Here is a 17460-nt window from a genome sequence, read left to right as displayed (position 1 = left end):
GCTAGCTGGATATACATAATTTTTGTCTATTTTGAGATCCAAAGTGGGGAACAAAGGTTTACATTTGAGGGAAGGTAGTGGGAAGTCTCCAGCTTGGCTCCAAGTTCCTTAATCTTTTTTAACAGCAGATCCTGATAACACTGAACCTGATCTGGCTCCAACATACTGGTTAAAACCCAGAGGCAAAGAGAACAGAGTAACTGGAACCTTATGTCCTTACATGGATGCAACGTCTTACAGCCCAGAAATAAACAGTATCAAAAACATCCAGGATTCTAGAGTACAGGGACTAGAGACATTCATGAAAGGTATGTAGACGCAGAACAGGGAAGATTGGGATTCTCAACGGACGGAAACACTTAAGTAGTATAAAGAACCTCAGCTGTGCAGACCAGTCAAGAAATATTCAATTACTGAAGCACAAGAGCCAGGTACACTGACTTTTGTTGATGTTTTCTTTTTGTTAGTATTTAAAGACGGTTTTGAGATGGTAAACGAGGGACACTCATTTACTTCTCTCTCACTCTCAATCTCATGAAATTACAGAAAATATATATTGTTCAAAGGAATAAAATTACAACACTGGAAAATAAGAAGAATAACATCAACGAATCAGATATTTTAAAGAATTCCTGAAATCTAGGATGAATAAAATGGGATTAGATAGAGACAAGAATGGAGAAACCATAGCCCAAATTATGTTACAGAAGAAAATTAAGGCACAGGTAAGAGCAATGACATAGGGAGTTAAAGCTCAAAATTAATAAACTCAAAGACTAAAGAGAGCTCATAAAGAAACTGTCAGTGTATATTCCAAATGTTTGCATTTTTGCCAGAAGATATAATTGTATACTTTAAAAGGAATAAAATAATAAATGAAAAGGAAACTATCAGAAACCACAAGGTACTTTGGTAAGGCAGCTGGTAACCGAAGTAATATTAAAGAACTAGTATATATAAAATAATAGCTTTCATATTTTCCAAGAAAGAAAATCAGAATATAATGGTAGTAAACTATCCCAACAACAGCAACAGAAGAAAAAATACCTAGTAAATGAGCCAAAAGTTTAGGAAAACTGCCCATCTTTCTTCTCAAAAATTATAAATCATATTGTAATCCCAAAGAAGACTGGGTATCAATTCTCCTTTAATTAATCTGTAAATTTAACATTATCCCAATGAAAATAACACTTTTTTAAAGTAGACAAGTTGCGTCTAAAATTCATATAGAAAAATAAACACTTCTATTTTTGGTGGTATATAAGATTAGATACTTTGAATGAGCTTTCTAAACATAGTAAATATGAAAAACTATTAAAATCACATTTTAAACATATTTCAGAACTAGAAACTGGTATAGCATCAAAACTAAGTGCATCTAAGAATACTAAAAAACAAGCAAACATAGCTGGCTTTCACCATGAAGGTTTCTGCCAAACTCTGGAGATTGAATTTTCATGTTGGTAACTGTAAAGCAGGTAGGAACAGGAAATAAAGACTAGACAGCACACATAGATAATCTAACAGGGAGCCATACATGTAAAAAATATCTCCTAAGACTAATAAATGGATTTAAAATGGTCACAGGATACAAGGTCCATATACAAAAAAATCTACTGCATCTTGACATACTAATAAATGGTAAATGTTCCATGTGTTCATCAGCTGTTGAGCATAGTATACTATGTCAATTAAGTTGTCTGTTAATTGTTGTTCACATCTTTTATTCCTTACTGATTTTTGTCTACTTCTATCAGCTATGAAAACAGTGTTAAAATTTCCTACTATGAAATTGATATGTCTATCCTTTTAGTTCTGTCCATTTTTGCTCTATATACATAAAAACTGTCAATTAGACAATACAAAGTTATAATGGATGTAGTATAATAAAAATAAATATTTTGCCTTTGTCCCTAGATCCTGGCACACAATTCCTAAAACCCTTTGAATTTGTGGAGTTATAATATTCTTTTGTATGTTAAGGAGATGAGTAGTGGCCCTAGATAGTTCAGCGTGGGGGGATGGTTGCCAGAAAGACTACTCCATTATTAGAATCTTGTGACTTTCAGCCCCACCCTCAACATGCAGAGAAGGGGAGAGAGGCTAGAGATTGAGTTGTTAATGGCCAACAATTTCATCAATAATGCCTATGTAATGAAATCTCCATAAAAACCCCTAATTGAAGGGCTTCTTGGAGCTTCCAGGTTGCTGAACACATCAAGGTGCTGGAACAGTGGCACACTCAGAAAGGGCATGGAAGCTCCATACCTCTCCTTCCATACCTTACTCTATACACCTCTTCCATTTGGCTGTTCCTGAGTTGTATCTGTTACAATAAACCAGTAATATCAAGTAAACTTCTGGGAGAAGATAAAGATGGCGGCATAGGAAGACCCTGAACTCACCTCCTCCCATTAACACAACAAATATGCAGCTACATAAGGAGACGTTTTCCTCTGAAAAGGACCTGAGAACTAGATGAACAACACCTTGGCAACAAAAGATAAAAGAGACACATGGAGAGGGGCAGGAGAGGCAGAGACATGGTTTTACTTGGGACACCAGCCCAGGAGCAGTTACCCACAGTTAGCAGGGATTCCAAAAATACAGAACTCTTCCTCAAGGAGTGAAGGTATTGAGCACTACATGAGGTACCCCAACCCTTGGGTCTGGCACAGGAAAGGTGACCCCCCCCCCGCAAAACATCTGATTTAGCACATAAATGGGAATTAAATCCAGGAGAACCACAGAATCAAAGGGAAGGGAGAACCCACTATTAAAGGGGTCACATACAGACCCACTCACCCTGAGATCCAGTGCAAAAGGAATGGTTTGGAAAGCACCTACACCATAAGCAAGGGAGACCCACTTACTAATCTTAAAGTAACTGCCAGCGAGACATGAGCCAGTTGGAACATTCTGTGGGGACAGAAGCACTGGCAAGCTTTGCAATAACATTCTAACTTGCTTATGACAGAGCTGATGAATGCCATTTTTGGTGTCCTCCCTCTAGCCTGTTAGCACCAGGAGGGATGCTCTACCTACGTCATGCCACAACCTGGTCAGGTGAGCACCCTGAACCCCCACTTACCACACACACCAGCCACGCTACAGCAGGGCTGGACGAGCACCCTGCACCCAGCCCACCCTATGCAGCAGCTGAGCCAGGCAAGTGCAACACACCCTGCCCTCCCTGCAGAGCAGCCACAGCTCTGCCACAGCCATCAGGGACATGCACCCCACACGAGTGCCATCCCTTGAGTGCCTAGCACTGATAGCCAAGGGAAATGGCACTTCTGGGCCTCATGGGTCATCTCCTACACAAGACCACTCTTTCGAAATTGGAAGAGTAGCTGTTTTGCCCAATACGTGAAGACAAACATAGGCAAATGAGGCATAAAAATATGTTCCAAACTAAAGAACAAGACAAATCTCCAGAGAAAGGCCTTAATGAAACAGAGATAAGCAATTTACACAACAGTTAGAAGTAATGCTGTAAAGATGGCTCACTGAACCTGGGAGAAGAAAGAACACAGTGAGGACATCAACAAAGAGATAGAGGGAATTCCCCGGCAGTCCAGTGGTTAGGACTTGGTACTTTTACTGCCAGGGCCCGGGTTCAATCCCTGGTCAGGGAACTAAAATCCCACAAACCGTGCAGCCAAAAAAAACCAAAACCAAAACAAAACAAACCAAAAACAAAGAGATAGAAAATATAAGAAAGTACCAAAAAGAAGTTATAACTAAACTGAAAAAATACTTGAGGGGCTCAAAATCAGACTGGATGAAGTAGAAGAATGAATCAGTGAGCTGAGACAAAGCAATGGAAATGACCCAGACAGAGCAGCAAAATGAAAAAAGAATTTAAAAATTGAAGACAAAGCAATGGAAATGACCCAGACAGAGCAGCAAAATGAAAAAAGAATTTAAAAATTGAAGATAAAAATTAAAAATTGAAAAAAAAAAAAAAAAAAAAAAAAAAAAAAATTAAAAATTGAAGATTGAATTTAAAAATTGAAGGGACCTCTGGAACAACATCAAGGTGAATAACATTTGCATTATAGGGGTCCCAGAAGGAGAAGAGAGAAAGAAAGGGCCAGAACAATTATTTTAAGAAATAATGGCTGGGGCTTCCCTGGTGGTGCAGTGGTTAAGAATCCGCCTGCTAATGCAGGGGACACAGGTTCGAGCCCTGGTCCGGGAAGATCCCACATGCCGCGGAGCAACTAAGCCCACGCGCCACAACTACTGAGCCTGCACTCTAGAGCCCGCGAGCCACAACTACTGAGCCTGCGTGCCACAACTACTGAAGCCCGTGTGCCTAGAGCCCGTGCTCCACAACAAGAGAAGCCACCTCAATGAGAAGCCCAAGCACCGCAACAAAGAGGAGCCCCCACTCGATGCAACTAGAGAAAGCCCGCACACAGCAACGAAGACCCAACACAGCCAAAAAATAAATACAATAAATAAATTTTAAAAAAAAAGAAAAGAAATAATGGCTGAAAACTCTATCTGGGGAAGGAAGCAGACATACAAGTTGAGGAAGCCCAGAGAGTTCCAAATAAGATGAACCCAAAGAGAACCACAGTGACACACATTATAATTAAAATGATAAAAGTTAAGGGTAAAGAGAGAATCTTAAAAGCATAAAGAAAAAAACAACCTATTACATACAAGGGAAACCCCATGAAGCTATAAGCAGATTTTTCAGTAGAAATTTTACAGGCCACAGGGAGTAGCATGACTTACTCAAGTGCTAAAAGAAAAAAAAAAATTCCAATCAAGAATTCTCTAGCCATCAAGGTTATCATTCAGAACTCAGCAAGAGTGGAGTTCATCACCACTACATCAGCCATACAAGAAATGCTAAAGTGACTTCTTTAAGCTGAAAAGAAAAGACACTAATTAATAATAAGAAAACATACAAAAGGGAAAAGGTAAATATATAGTAAAGGTAGTGGATAAGTCACTTACAAAGCAAGTATGAAGGTTAAAAGACAAAATAGTAAAATTAAAAATACAGTGATTAGTTAAGGAAAGCATAATATTAAAACATGGAAAAGGTGTTATCAAAAATAAAAAAGATGACAGAGGAGTAATCATTTAAAACTTTCAAAAAAGTTACTATCAACTTAAAAAAGATTACTGTATACTTAAGATGCTGTATGTGAACCTCATAGTAACCACACACACACACACACACACAAACTTATAGTAAACATAGAAAAGAAAATGAGAAAGGAATCTAAATATAACCCCAGAAAAAGCCAGCAAACAAGAGAGAAAGAGAACAAGAAAGAACAGAGAGGAGCTACAAAAACAGCCAGAAAACCACTAACAAAATGGCAATAAGTAAATACCAATCAATAATTAATTTAAATGCAAATGGACTAAATTCACAAATCAAAAATCATACACAGTGGCTGAATGGATAAAAAGAAGACCCATCTACATGCTGCCTACAAGAGACTCAATTCAAAAGTAAGAATACACACAGACTGTATGTGAAGGGATAGAAAACTATATTCCATGCAAATGGAAATGGAAAGAGGTGGTGTAGCTATATTCATATCAGACAAAATAGACTTTAAAACAAAGACTTATAAAAGACAAGGGCACTACATAATGATAAAGGGTTCAATCCACCAAGAAGACATAACATTTATAGATATATATGCACCCAACATAGGAGCATGAAAAATATATAAAGCAAATATTAATGGACCTAAGGGGGAAAAAGTGAAAGCAATACAATAATAGTAGGGGACTTTAACACCCCACTTACAGCAATGGACATATCATCTAGACAGAAAATTCAGTGAGGAAACACTGGTCTTAAATGATACATTATACCAGATAGAGTTAATAGATATATAGAGAATACACCATCCAAAAGCAGCAGAATACACATTCTCCTCAAGTGTACATGTAACATTCTCTCTCACATGCATAGATCACATGTTAAGCCACAAAACAAGTCTCAATAAATTCAAAAAAAAAAACTGAAATCATATCAAGTGTCTTTTCTGACCACAATGGTATGAAACTAGACATCAATTACAAGAAGAAAATTGAAAAAAAAAACATGGAGATTAAACAAAATGCTACTGAACAGCCAATGGGTCATTGAAGAAATCAAAGGAGAAATCAAAAAATACCTAGGGACAAATGAAAACACAAATAAAATGTACCAAAATCTATGGGATGAAGCAAAAGCAGTCATAAGAGGGAAGTTCATAGCAATACAGGCCTGTCTCAAGAGATAAAAAAAAAATCTCAAATAAACAATCTAATTTTACACCTAAAGGAACTAGGGGAAAAAAAAAACAGAACAAACAAAGCCCAAAGTTAGTAGAAGGAAGGAAATACTAAATATAAGAAAACGAATAAATAAAACTGAGATTAAAAAAACAATAGAAGAGCTCAATGAAACCAAGAGCTGGTTCTTTGAAAAGACAAAAAAAAAAAAAAAAAATCAATAAGCCTCTAGCTAGACTAACCAAGGAAAAAAGAGGGCTCAAAAACATAAAATCAGAAATGAAAGAGGTAAGTTAAAACTGATACCACAGAAATACAAAGGATCATAAGAGAACATTAGGAACACATATACACCAACAAACTGGACAACCTAGAAAAAAGAGATAAATTTCCAGAAATATATAATCTACCAAGACTGAAAATTTTAAAAAAAGAAAATCTGACTAGACCGATTACTAGTAACAAAATTGAATCAGTAATCAAAAAACTCCCAATAAACAAAAATCCAGAACTAAACCAATTGACTGGTGAATTATTCCAAACGTTCAAAGAACAGTTAATGCCTATTTTTCTAAAACTCTTCCAAAAAACTGAAGAGGAGGGAATGCTTCCAAACACTTTTAATGAAGCCAGCATTACCCTGATACAGAACCAGACAAGGACAGGAAGGAAGGAAGGGATGGAAGGAGGGAGGGAGGTTGGGAGGGAGTGAGGAAGGGAGGGAGAGAGAGAGAGAGAAAGAAAGAAAGGGAGGGAGGGAGGGAGGAAGGAAAGAAAAAATTATAGGCCAATATCCATGATTAACACAGATGTAAAATTCTCAATAAAATATTAGCAAACTGAATTCAACAATACATTAGAAGGATCATACACCATGAACAAGTGGGATTTATCCCAGGGATGCAAGGATGGTTCAACATCTGAAAATCAAACAATGTGACACACCACATTGACAAAATAAAGGATAAAAATCATATAATCATCTCAATAAATGCAGAAAAAGCATTTGATATTATTCAACATTTATTTATGATAAAAACTCTCAACAAGTATGCACAGAGGGAATGTACCTCAACATAATAAAGGCAACATATGACAAACCCACATCATACAATTCAACGGTGAAAAGCTGAAAGCTTTTCCTCTAACAGGAACAAGACAAGGATGCCCACTCTCACCATTTCTATTCAACACAGCATTGGAAATCCTAGCCACAGCAATCAGACAAGAAAAAGAAATAAAAGGACTCAAAATTGGAAAGAAGTGAAACTGGCACTATTTGCAGAAGTGCAAATATATATATAGAAAACCCTATATATAGAAAACCCTAAAGACTCCATCAAAAAACTAATAAATGAATTAAGCTAAGTTGCAGGATACAAAATCAATACACAGAAATCCATGGCATTTCTATACACTAAAAGAGAACTATAAGAAAGAGAAATTAAGAAAACAATCCCATTTACCACTGCATCAAAAGAATACCTAGGAATAAATTTAACCAAGGAGGTGAAAGACCTGTACACTAAAAACTATAAGACACTGATGAAAGAAACTGAAGAAGATACTAATAAATAAAAAGCTATTCAGTGCTCATGGACTGTAAGAATTAGTATTGTTAAAATGTCCATACTACCCAAAGCAATCTACAGATTCAATGCAATCCCTATCAAAATTACAATGGCATATTTCACAGAACCAGAACAAATAATTCTAAGATTTGTATGGAACAACAAAAGATCTGGAACACCCAAAACAATCTTGAAAAAAACAAAGCTGGCATATACCCTGAGAAAACCATAATTCAAAAAGAGTCATATACCACAATGCTCATTGCAGTTCTATTTACAATAGCCAGGACATGGAAGCAACCTAAGTGTCCATCAACAGATGAATGGATAAAGAAGATGTGGCACATATATACAATGGAATATTACTCAGCCATAAAAAGAAACGAAATTGAGTTATTTGTAGTGAGGTGGATGGACCTAGGGTCTGTCATACAGAGTGAAGTAAGTCAGAAAGAGAAAAACAAATACCGTATTCTAACACATATATATGGAATCTAAAAAACACACACAAAAATGGTCATGAAGAACCTAGGGGCAAGATGGGAATAAAGACGCAGACCTACTAGAGAATGGACTTGAGGATATGGGGAGGGGGAAGGGTAAGCTGGGACAAAGTGAGAGAGTGGCACGGACATATATACACTACCAAATGTAAAATAGATAGCTAGTGGGAAGCAGCTGCATAGCACAGGGAGATCAGCTCGGTGCTCTGTGACCACTTCGAGGGGTGGGATAGGGAGGGTGGGAGGGAGGGAGGTGCAAGAGGGAAGAGATATGGGGATATATGTATATGTATAACTGATTCACTTTGTTATAAAGCAGAAACTAACACACCATTGTAAAGCAATTATACTCCAATAAAGATGTTAAAAAAAAAAAAGCTGGAGGTATCATGCTTCCTGGTTTCAAACTATACTACAAAGCTATAGTTATCAAAACGTATGGTGTTGACACAAAAACAGACACAGAGCTCAGTGGAAAAGAACTAAACCCAGAAATAAACCCACACATATATGGGTAATTAATTCACAACAAAGGAGCAAAGAACATATACAATGGAGAAAGGACAACCTCTTCAATAAATGGTGTTGGGAAAACTGGACAGCTGTGTGCAAAAGAATAAAATTAGACCACCATCTTACATCATACACAAAAACTAACTCAAAATAGATTAAAGAATTGAATGTAAGACTTGAAACCATAAAATTCCTAGAAGAAAACATAGGCAGTAACCTCACTGAAATCAGCCTTAGCAACGTTTTTGTGGATCTGACTCCAAGGCAAGGGAAACAATAGCAAAAATAACCAAATGGGAGTACATCAAACTAAAAAGTTTCTGCACAGCAAAGGGAACCATCACCAAATCGAAAAGGCAACCTACTGAGTGGGAGAGTGTATTTGCAAATCTTTTGTGTCTGATAAGGAGGTAATATCTAAAATATATAAAGAACTCATATAACTCAATCACAACAACAAAAACCCAAAGAACCCATTTTAAAAATGAGCAGAGAAGCTGAATAGACATTTTTCCAAAGAAGACATACAGATGGCCAACAGACACATGAAAAGATGTTCAACATCACTAATTATTAAGGAAATGCAAGTCAAAACTGCAATGAGATATTACTTCACACCTATCATAATGGCTATCATAAAAAAGACAAAAGGGCTTCCCTGGTGGCGCAGTGGTTGGGAATCTGCCTGCCAATGCAGGGGACACGGGTTCGAGCCCTGGTCTGGGAAGATCCCACATGCCGTGGAGCAACTGGACCCGTGAGCCACAATTACTGAGCCTGCGTGTCTGGAGCCTGTGCTCCGCAACAGGAGAGGCCGCGATAGTGAAAGGCCCACGCACCGCGATGAAGAGTGGCCCCCGCTTGCCACAACTAGAGAAAGCCCTCGCACAGAAACAAAGACCCAAAACAGCCAAAAATAAAAATAAATTAATTAATAAAAAATAAAAATAAAAATAAAAAAATAAAGGTTGCTTCTAGTTGTGCTCTTTAAAAAAAAAAAAAGACAAAAAATAGAAAGTGTTGGAAAGAATGTGGAGAAAAGAGAACACTCGCACACTGTTGGTGGGATTGTAAATTTGGTGGTCTCATTTTATGCTTTTGCACATGGCTGTCCAGTTTTCCCAACACTGTGTCATACCACTGGTTGGTACGAGAAAAAGAAAAACCAACTGGTGCAGCCACTATGGAAAACAGTGTGAAGACTGTTTGAAAAGTTAAGGATAGAACTACCATGTGATCCAGCTATTCCACTTCTGGGTATTTAGCCAAAGAATATAAAAACACTAAATCAAAAAGATCTATGCACCCCAATGCTCACTGCAACATTATTTACAATATCCAAGATATGGACAACTTAAGTGTACATCAATGGATGAATAGATAAAGATGGGGTATGTATATACAATGGAATACTACTCAGCCATAAGAAAAGAATAAAATCTTGCTATGTGCAACAACACGGATGACTCTAGAGGGTACTATGCTAAGTGAAATAAGTCAGAAGGAAAAAGACAAATACTGTATGATTTCACTCATACGTGGAATCTAAAAAAACAAAACAAACAGAACAAAAGAAAAACAAACATCAATACACAGAAAAGATCAGTGGTTACCAGAGGCAAAGGGGGTTGGTGGGGTAGGCAAAAGTGGTGAAGGGGTCAATTGTATGGTGACAGACGGTAATGAGACTTTTGGGGGGTAATTACTCTGTAGCGTATACAGATGTCAAGCTAGAATGTTGTACACCTGAAACTTATATATTAATAAAAAATATATTAAGTATATTTCCTGAGTTCTATGAGTCCTCCTAGCAAATTACTGAACTTGAGGAAGGAGTTATAGGAGCCCTTAATTTATAGCTGGTTGGTCAGAAGTACGGGTGGCCTGGGACTTGCAAATGGTTTCTGAAGTAGGGGCAGTCTTGTCGGATCTCATGCTAACCCCAGGCAGATAATATCAGAATTCAACTGAACTGTCGGATGCCCAGATGGTGCCCAGAGTTGGAGAACTGGTTGGTATGAGAAAAAGAAAAACCACACATTTGTTTTCAGTGTTGTGAGTAAAACAGTTCAATGGGTATATGTATATTTTCCTGACACATGAATCTGTTAACATACGGCATTTCTTTCTTTATATGTGGTTAGATGGAGAAATACTTCTTGACTTAAAGTCTACTTTGTCTGATTTTGGAGTAGCCACATCACTTTGTTTTTCATTTGTAACTTTTAAAAATTTGTACCTTTTCTATATTCTTATATTAAAGACATATCTCTTCTAAACAGATATTCCTGAGTTTTACTTCTTTATCTAAGTGAACAATCTTTTTCTTTTACTTGGATTATTTACTCCATTTATATTTTGTATAATTGCTTAAATGTTTAGGTGTATTAACTTTTCTTATTTATCCTATCTGCTCAATATTCTTTTTTATTTTCCATCACTTGATTTTTCTACCTCTATAGCTTATTAATTATACACTATACTACTTTTCTTTAAATGGCTGTCCTAAAGATTACATCTTATAATATCAATGTATTAAATTAGTATTCTTACCACCTCCAGACAATGAATAGATTTGGAACACATTAATTTCCCAATTTCCGACTCATTGTACTATTGTTGTTATGTAATCTAAGCCTACATACTTAACATATCCTACAAGACAATACTGTTATTGTTTTATATAGTCATCAAAAGACATTTATCCTTTCCAAAGCTCTGTGTTCCTTCCTACATTTCTGTGCTTCATCTGGGAGTATTTTCTTTCTGCCTGTTAAGATTTCCTTTAGGATTTTCTTTAGTTTAAGTCTCCTGATGACAGATTCTCAGTTTTTTCTTTGTCTAAAAACAGATTCTCAATTTTTCTTTGTCTTCATTTTACCTTCATTTAAAAGAATTTTATTGAGACATAACTCAAATACCATAAAAATTCACCCTTTAAAGTGTATAAATCACTGGTTTTCAATATGTTCACCAAGTTGTACAGTCATCACCTCTATCTAATGCCAGAATACATCTATCACCCCAAAAAGAACCCCCACACCCAGAAGTAAGCATGCCTCACTCCCCCCTCCCACCACCTCCTGACAACCACTAATCTACTTTGTCTTTTTGGATTTGCCTATTCTGGGTATTTCATATAAATTGAGTCATACATGTCCTTTTATGTCTGATTAATTTCACTTAACATGCTTTCAAGGTTCATCCATGTTGTAGCATATATCGGTACTTGATTCCCTGTGTGGCTGAATAATATCTCATTATAAGGACATACCACAATTGTTTATCCATTCATCACCTGATGGGCATTTGGACTGTTTCCTTCGCTAATATGACTAAGGCTACTATGAAAGTTCATGTACAAGGTTTTGCATTTACATGTGTTTTCAATTCTCTTGGGCATGTATCTAGGAATAGAATTGCTGAACTAAATGGTGTTTGTCAAAGCAGTTGTACCATTTTACATTCCCACCAGCAATGCACGAGAGTTCCAATCTTTCTACATTCTTGCAAACACTTATTACTGTCTTTTAATTATATTCATCTTAGTGGGTGAGAAGTGGTATCTCATTGTCGTTTTGACTTGTATTTCCCTAATGACTAATGATGTTGAGCACCTTTTCATGTGCTTATTGGTTATTTATATATCTTCTTTGGAGAAATTTCTATTGAAATCAGTTGTCAATTTTTTAGTTGTCAATTTGTGTTCTTATTGTTGAGTTATAAATATTCTTTATATATTTCAGGACAATAGACCCTTATCAGATATACAACTTGCAAATATTTTCTCCCATTCTGTGAAATGTCTCCTCAATTTCTTGACAGTGTTATTTGGAAGAACAGAAGTTTTTAATTTTGATGAAACCTAATTTGTCTCTTTTTTCTTTGGTGCTTGTAATTTGGTGATTGTGATATATTTAAGAAACTACTGCCCAAACCAAGGTCAAAAAAGTTTACATCTATGTTTCCTTCTAGGAGTATCACAGGTTTAGCTCTTACATTTAAGTCTATGATCTGTTTTGAGTTAATTTTTTATATGGTGTGAGGTAAAATCCAACTTCATTCTTTTGCCTTCATTTTTAAAAAATATTTGCTGGGTATAGAATCATAGATGACAAGTTTCCTTCTTTCAGCACTTTTAAGATGCCATTTTCTATTATCTTCAACTTCCATCATTTCTGTTAAAAGGTGAATTGTCTTCTCATTGTTTATTGGAAGTTACAAGTCCCTTTCCTCTAACTACTATTAAAATTGTATCTTTATCTATGGTTTTCAGAAGTTTTACAATTACATGGCTGGATGTATTATGTGCCTAGATGTATTTATCCTGTCATGGAGTCAACAGAATTCTTGAATCTATGTATGGATTTATGTTTTTAGTTAGCTCTGAAAAATTCTCGGCCATCATTCTCTTCAAACGTTGTTTTTGTCCCATTTTCTCTCTTTTATCTCCTTCTGGAAATATAAATACATACATGTTAATTTTTTTTACTATGCCTAATATGAATCCTAACTTATTTTTAAACTTTCCTTCCATTTTTTTTCCTCTCCATGCTTCAGCCTAGGTATTTCCTACTGACCTGTTTTCCAGTTCACCAATCTTCTCTTCAGTTTGCTGTGAAAACTATCAAGTTTTAATTTAAATCACTGTAGGTTTCATTTCTACTACACTGATTACCTTAATCCAATCTGGGACTGATTTGATTAGAACTGAGTTGAGTTTTGTGAGGGCTGGCCTGTTTCCATTTGTCCTTACACCAAATGGTGTAGCCTTTCAGGGGTTCCAATTAACTACCTGAGATATTTAACAGAGCCCTCCTCTTTATTGAGAACTGAACTCCAATTTTTGTTTCCCTTACCTGTGAGATTTCTGAAAGTTGTCTTTAACTTCTCTGCCTCTAGACAACTGCCTCTAAGAGAAAGGTAAAGCTGAATGTTGGGGGTTCACCTCTCAAAAAACCTATTTCTGTGACTCTTAGCCCCTTGAGTCCTTAATGATTTCATAGCTCTTATGCCTTCAAATAGATGAGTTTATATTTTAATCAAGGTTTTCTAGTTGTTTTCAGCAGAAGATTTGGTATGATATAAACAAGTGTGTTAGAATCAGAAGTTCTATGCAAATTATTTAGTATGTCAAATTTCTCAAAATATTCCGCTGAATTTTGACTGGCATTCCACAAAACTTACAGATTAATTTAAGGAGAATTGACATCTTCAGAAATATTTTGGTCCATATCTGAACATGGTATATTTGTTTTTCAGGTCTTTTTATCATACATTTTAATAAGAGTTTTAGAATTTTCTCCATGTAGATCTTGTGTATTACTTGTCAGATTAAATTCTAGAAACTTGATTTTTCTTTTATTATTCTGAATGGTATCTTATATCATCTCTTCTAGCTAATTATTTTGAGTACAAAGGAATTCTGATTTTTAGAAAACAATCTTTTATTTAAGAAATACTAAATTATCTTATTAATACACATAGTTTGTCTATTTCCCCTACAGATTTTTATATAGGTGATCTATAAACACTTACAGATTTATCTCTTCTCTTCCAATCCCATTAATTCATTTCTATTTATTTTCTTAATGCACTGGCCAGGAACTCCAGTAACATAAAAAACACTGTTAACCATCTTTGTCTTATTCCTGATCTTAAATGGAATGCATGTAAAGTTTTTCCATTAATGTCTGCTTTAGGTTTTTGGCACATATCCTTCATCAAATTAAAGACATTATCTTTTATTATTTCTTAATAGATGTATATTAAATTTATGCTTTTTCTGAAATTGCACAAATCATGTACCCAACAATTTTTAAATATATTAACTTTTTTAAAGAACTAATTTTGGGTTTTGATAATATATACTCTCTAACAGATTTCTGGCCTTATTATTTCTTTCCTTTTTGTTTACTCTATAGTTCTTTTTCCAACTTCTGAATTAATATTTGTCTCATTAGTTACTGTATTAGTTTGCTAGGGCTGCTGTACTGAAGTATCACCGACTGGGTGGCTCAAACAACAGAAATTTATTTGTTCTCACAGTTCAGTAGACTAGAAGTCCAACATCAAGGTATCAGCAGGATTGGTTCCTTCTGAGAGTCGTGAAGGAATGATCTGTTCCAGGCCTCTCTCTCTGGCTGGAGATGGACAACTTCTCCCCTATGTCTCTATGTCACCTTCCCTCTGTCCATGCCTATGTCCAAATTTCCCCTTCTTATAAAGACACCAATTATATTAGACTAGGGCCTACCCTACTGACCTCATTTTAACTTAACTCTGTAAAGACACTATTTCCAAATTACGGTCACAGTTTGAAGTACTGGAGGATAGGACTTCAGTATATCCATTTTTTTTTAAGGGGTGGGGAAGGAAACACATTTCAGCCCATAGCAATTACCAAAGTTTCTTACTTCCTGGTAAATATATTATAAGTTATAAATCTCACTTTAAGTATCTCACAAACTTTGAAGTGCAGCATTTCCATTAATATCCAATAATTTTATAATTTCTCTTATGATCTATGCTTGTAAGTGTGCAAACATTTGGGTCATTTTTAGCTATCTGACTGATATTTATTGTATTTTATTAAGGCCAGAGATTATGGTCTGCATAATGATGATTTTTTGGAAGCTACTGAAGCACCTTTTGTGGCCTAGAACATGTAAATTTTAAGAAGGATCTGTATGTGCTAGAAAAAAATGTGTAATTCTCTGCTAGATGGAGAATTCTATATATAGCTATTAGGTTCAGCATGACAATCATGTCATTAAAATATTTTATATCTTGTCCAAGTGGCAACATGGTGGACTCGGGTTCCAGACACCAGATACTGAGATTAGACGTGGCAACTGCAGGCTTAGGGTCTCCACAACTTCATTAAATCCAGGATCCAGATGCCAAAGTGTGGTGGGCCCTAGCCATCCTTTTCTGCCTGATGGTGCTGCCCAGTATCCCAAGCAGACCTTATTTTGAACCCCTGCAGATGAACTGTTCAGCCTCCATAATGGGGATATGCACTGAATGGGCTTTTTAAGCATTTCCTGGATAGATCCAAGCTGCCTCAGAGAGTACAGTTTGCTAAGAAAATAGATACGCCAAAAACATTTTGCTACCGAGGAATAGTGGCTAAACTGTCTAAACATTAAAAAAGACATTACCAACAGTCCTGTGTTTCTTCCTGGGCATTTGGGGCCATAAAAACCATTTCTGATCAGATCTGTATTGACACCAATAGGAATGCCCCCACAGAGATGCCTGCTGAAAACCTGCTCATCTACTGCGAAGTATGGGGATGGCTGTATGGGGGCTTTCCCTGTAAAGCCTGGAATTTCTGGACCAAGAAAGGTCTCTGGTGGCCTCTATGACACCCATGTAGGCTGTAGGCCCTATTCCATCCCACAATGTGAGCACCATTTCAATGGCTCTCAGCTACCAGGTGATGGAGGTGAAGAGACACTCCCAAGTGCAGCAAGACTGTGAGCCTGGCTATACTCCTTCCTACAAAGATAACAAGCACTACAGCTGCAGTTTCTACAATGTCCCTGAAGATCACAGCTGATGTTTACAAGAATGGCCCAGGAGAGGGAACCTTCCCTGTGTATGCCAACTTCCTGCGTGTCACAAATGAAATGAAGGGAGGCCACACCATCTGCATCCTGGACTGGAGAGTAGAGAATGCCACCCCCTAATGGCTGGCTGTCAACTCTAGAAAACTGAGCAGAGTGACAATTTCTTCTTCAAATTCTCTAAGAAAAGGACTACGGTGGAATCAAATCAGAGATAGTGGACAGAATCTCATGTACTGATCAATACCAGAAAAAAAGTTAAGCCTACTGCGGCTTATCCAGCCAGCCCTGCACAAACTGTTTTTGTTTTTGCTTTTAATATGGTAGGTTGGGTTAAGTTGGATATGAGGGTGGAAATTCCTTTTATTTTTTTCAGTTCAGATAGGACTGAAGAGTTTAGACGGTGGCTATGACAAGACTAGACTAGGCCAAACCTGTGTATACGATTTGAATTGATCCTTTCTGGGTTAAAAAGAGCTCTCTTACACAGAAAATAACTCCAAACCCTGGCTACATCTCAGCCTCATCAGTGGACTGATCCTTACTGCTGACAAGGCAGAGCACCCTTTAAATTTCCTAATAAGAACTTTCACAGAGACTAGTTCTACATAGTGTCTGCTGCTCCAAAGCCTGCTACAACCAACCTCCAAACCTTCCCCAACCAACATCTCCAGGGAGCAAAACTGAGTGAGAACGTGAAGGGTTTAAAGGAAAAACTGAATTCCTAACAAGGATTTAAATTCCCACATATATTCACCACATCTTCCCAAGTAGTTATTTTTTAGGTTTGGAAAAAGTTAAGAGGAGAAATGGTAGACAGCCCTTTAAATGAAGAAAGCCACTTTTTCCTGTGGTCCCTAAATCTGTTGAATTTCCAGTGTTGCATACCCTCTCTGTTCTTTTCTGTAGCATGATTTTTTTTTTTTTTTTTTTTTTTTACCAGAAGCTTTATTTGCAGTGAACCTGGGCTGATCATAGTATGAACAATTCTAACACTGGCCAGAACTGCTGTGCTAGTTGCAGGGTATAAATCCCAATAGAAAT

The 17460-nt window shown here is 36.6% G+C and overlaps 1 protein-coding gene, 1 non-coding gene and 1 pseudogene across 14 annotated transcripts in view; 2 read left to right on the top strand and 1 right to left on the bottom strand.

Moving 5' to 3' along the window:
- The window catches only part of LOC132375919 (serine/threonine-protein kinase MRCK alpha), a 319426-nt gene that overhangs the window by 230030 nt on the left and 71936 nt on the right, over positions 1 to 17460 (bottom strand). The gene's annotated exons all lie outside the window — the stretch shown is intronic.
- Positions 645 to 16678, top strand: LOC132347388 (cathepsin B-like; annotated as a pseudogene).
- Positions 3567 to 3638, top strand: TRNAK-UUU (transfer RNA lysine (anticodon UUU)). Its single transcript has one exon. It is a non-coding gene; the product is annotated as a tRNA-Lys (tRNA).

This window comes from Balaenoptera ricei, chromosome 1, assembly GCF_028023285.1.
Source record: "Balaenoptera ricei isolate mBalRic1 chromosome 1, mBalRic1.hap2, whole genome shotgun sequence".
Lineage (NCBI taxonomy): Eukaryota > Metazoa > Chordata > Mammalia > Artiodactyla > Balaenopteridae > Balaenoptera > Balaenoptera ricei.
This window is presented reverse-complemented; position numbering and strand designations above follow the sequence as displayed.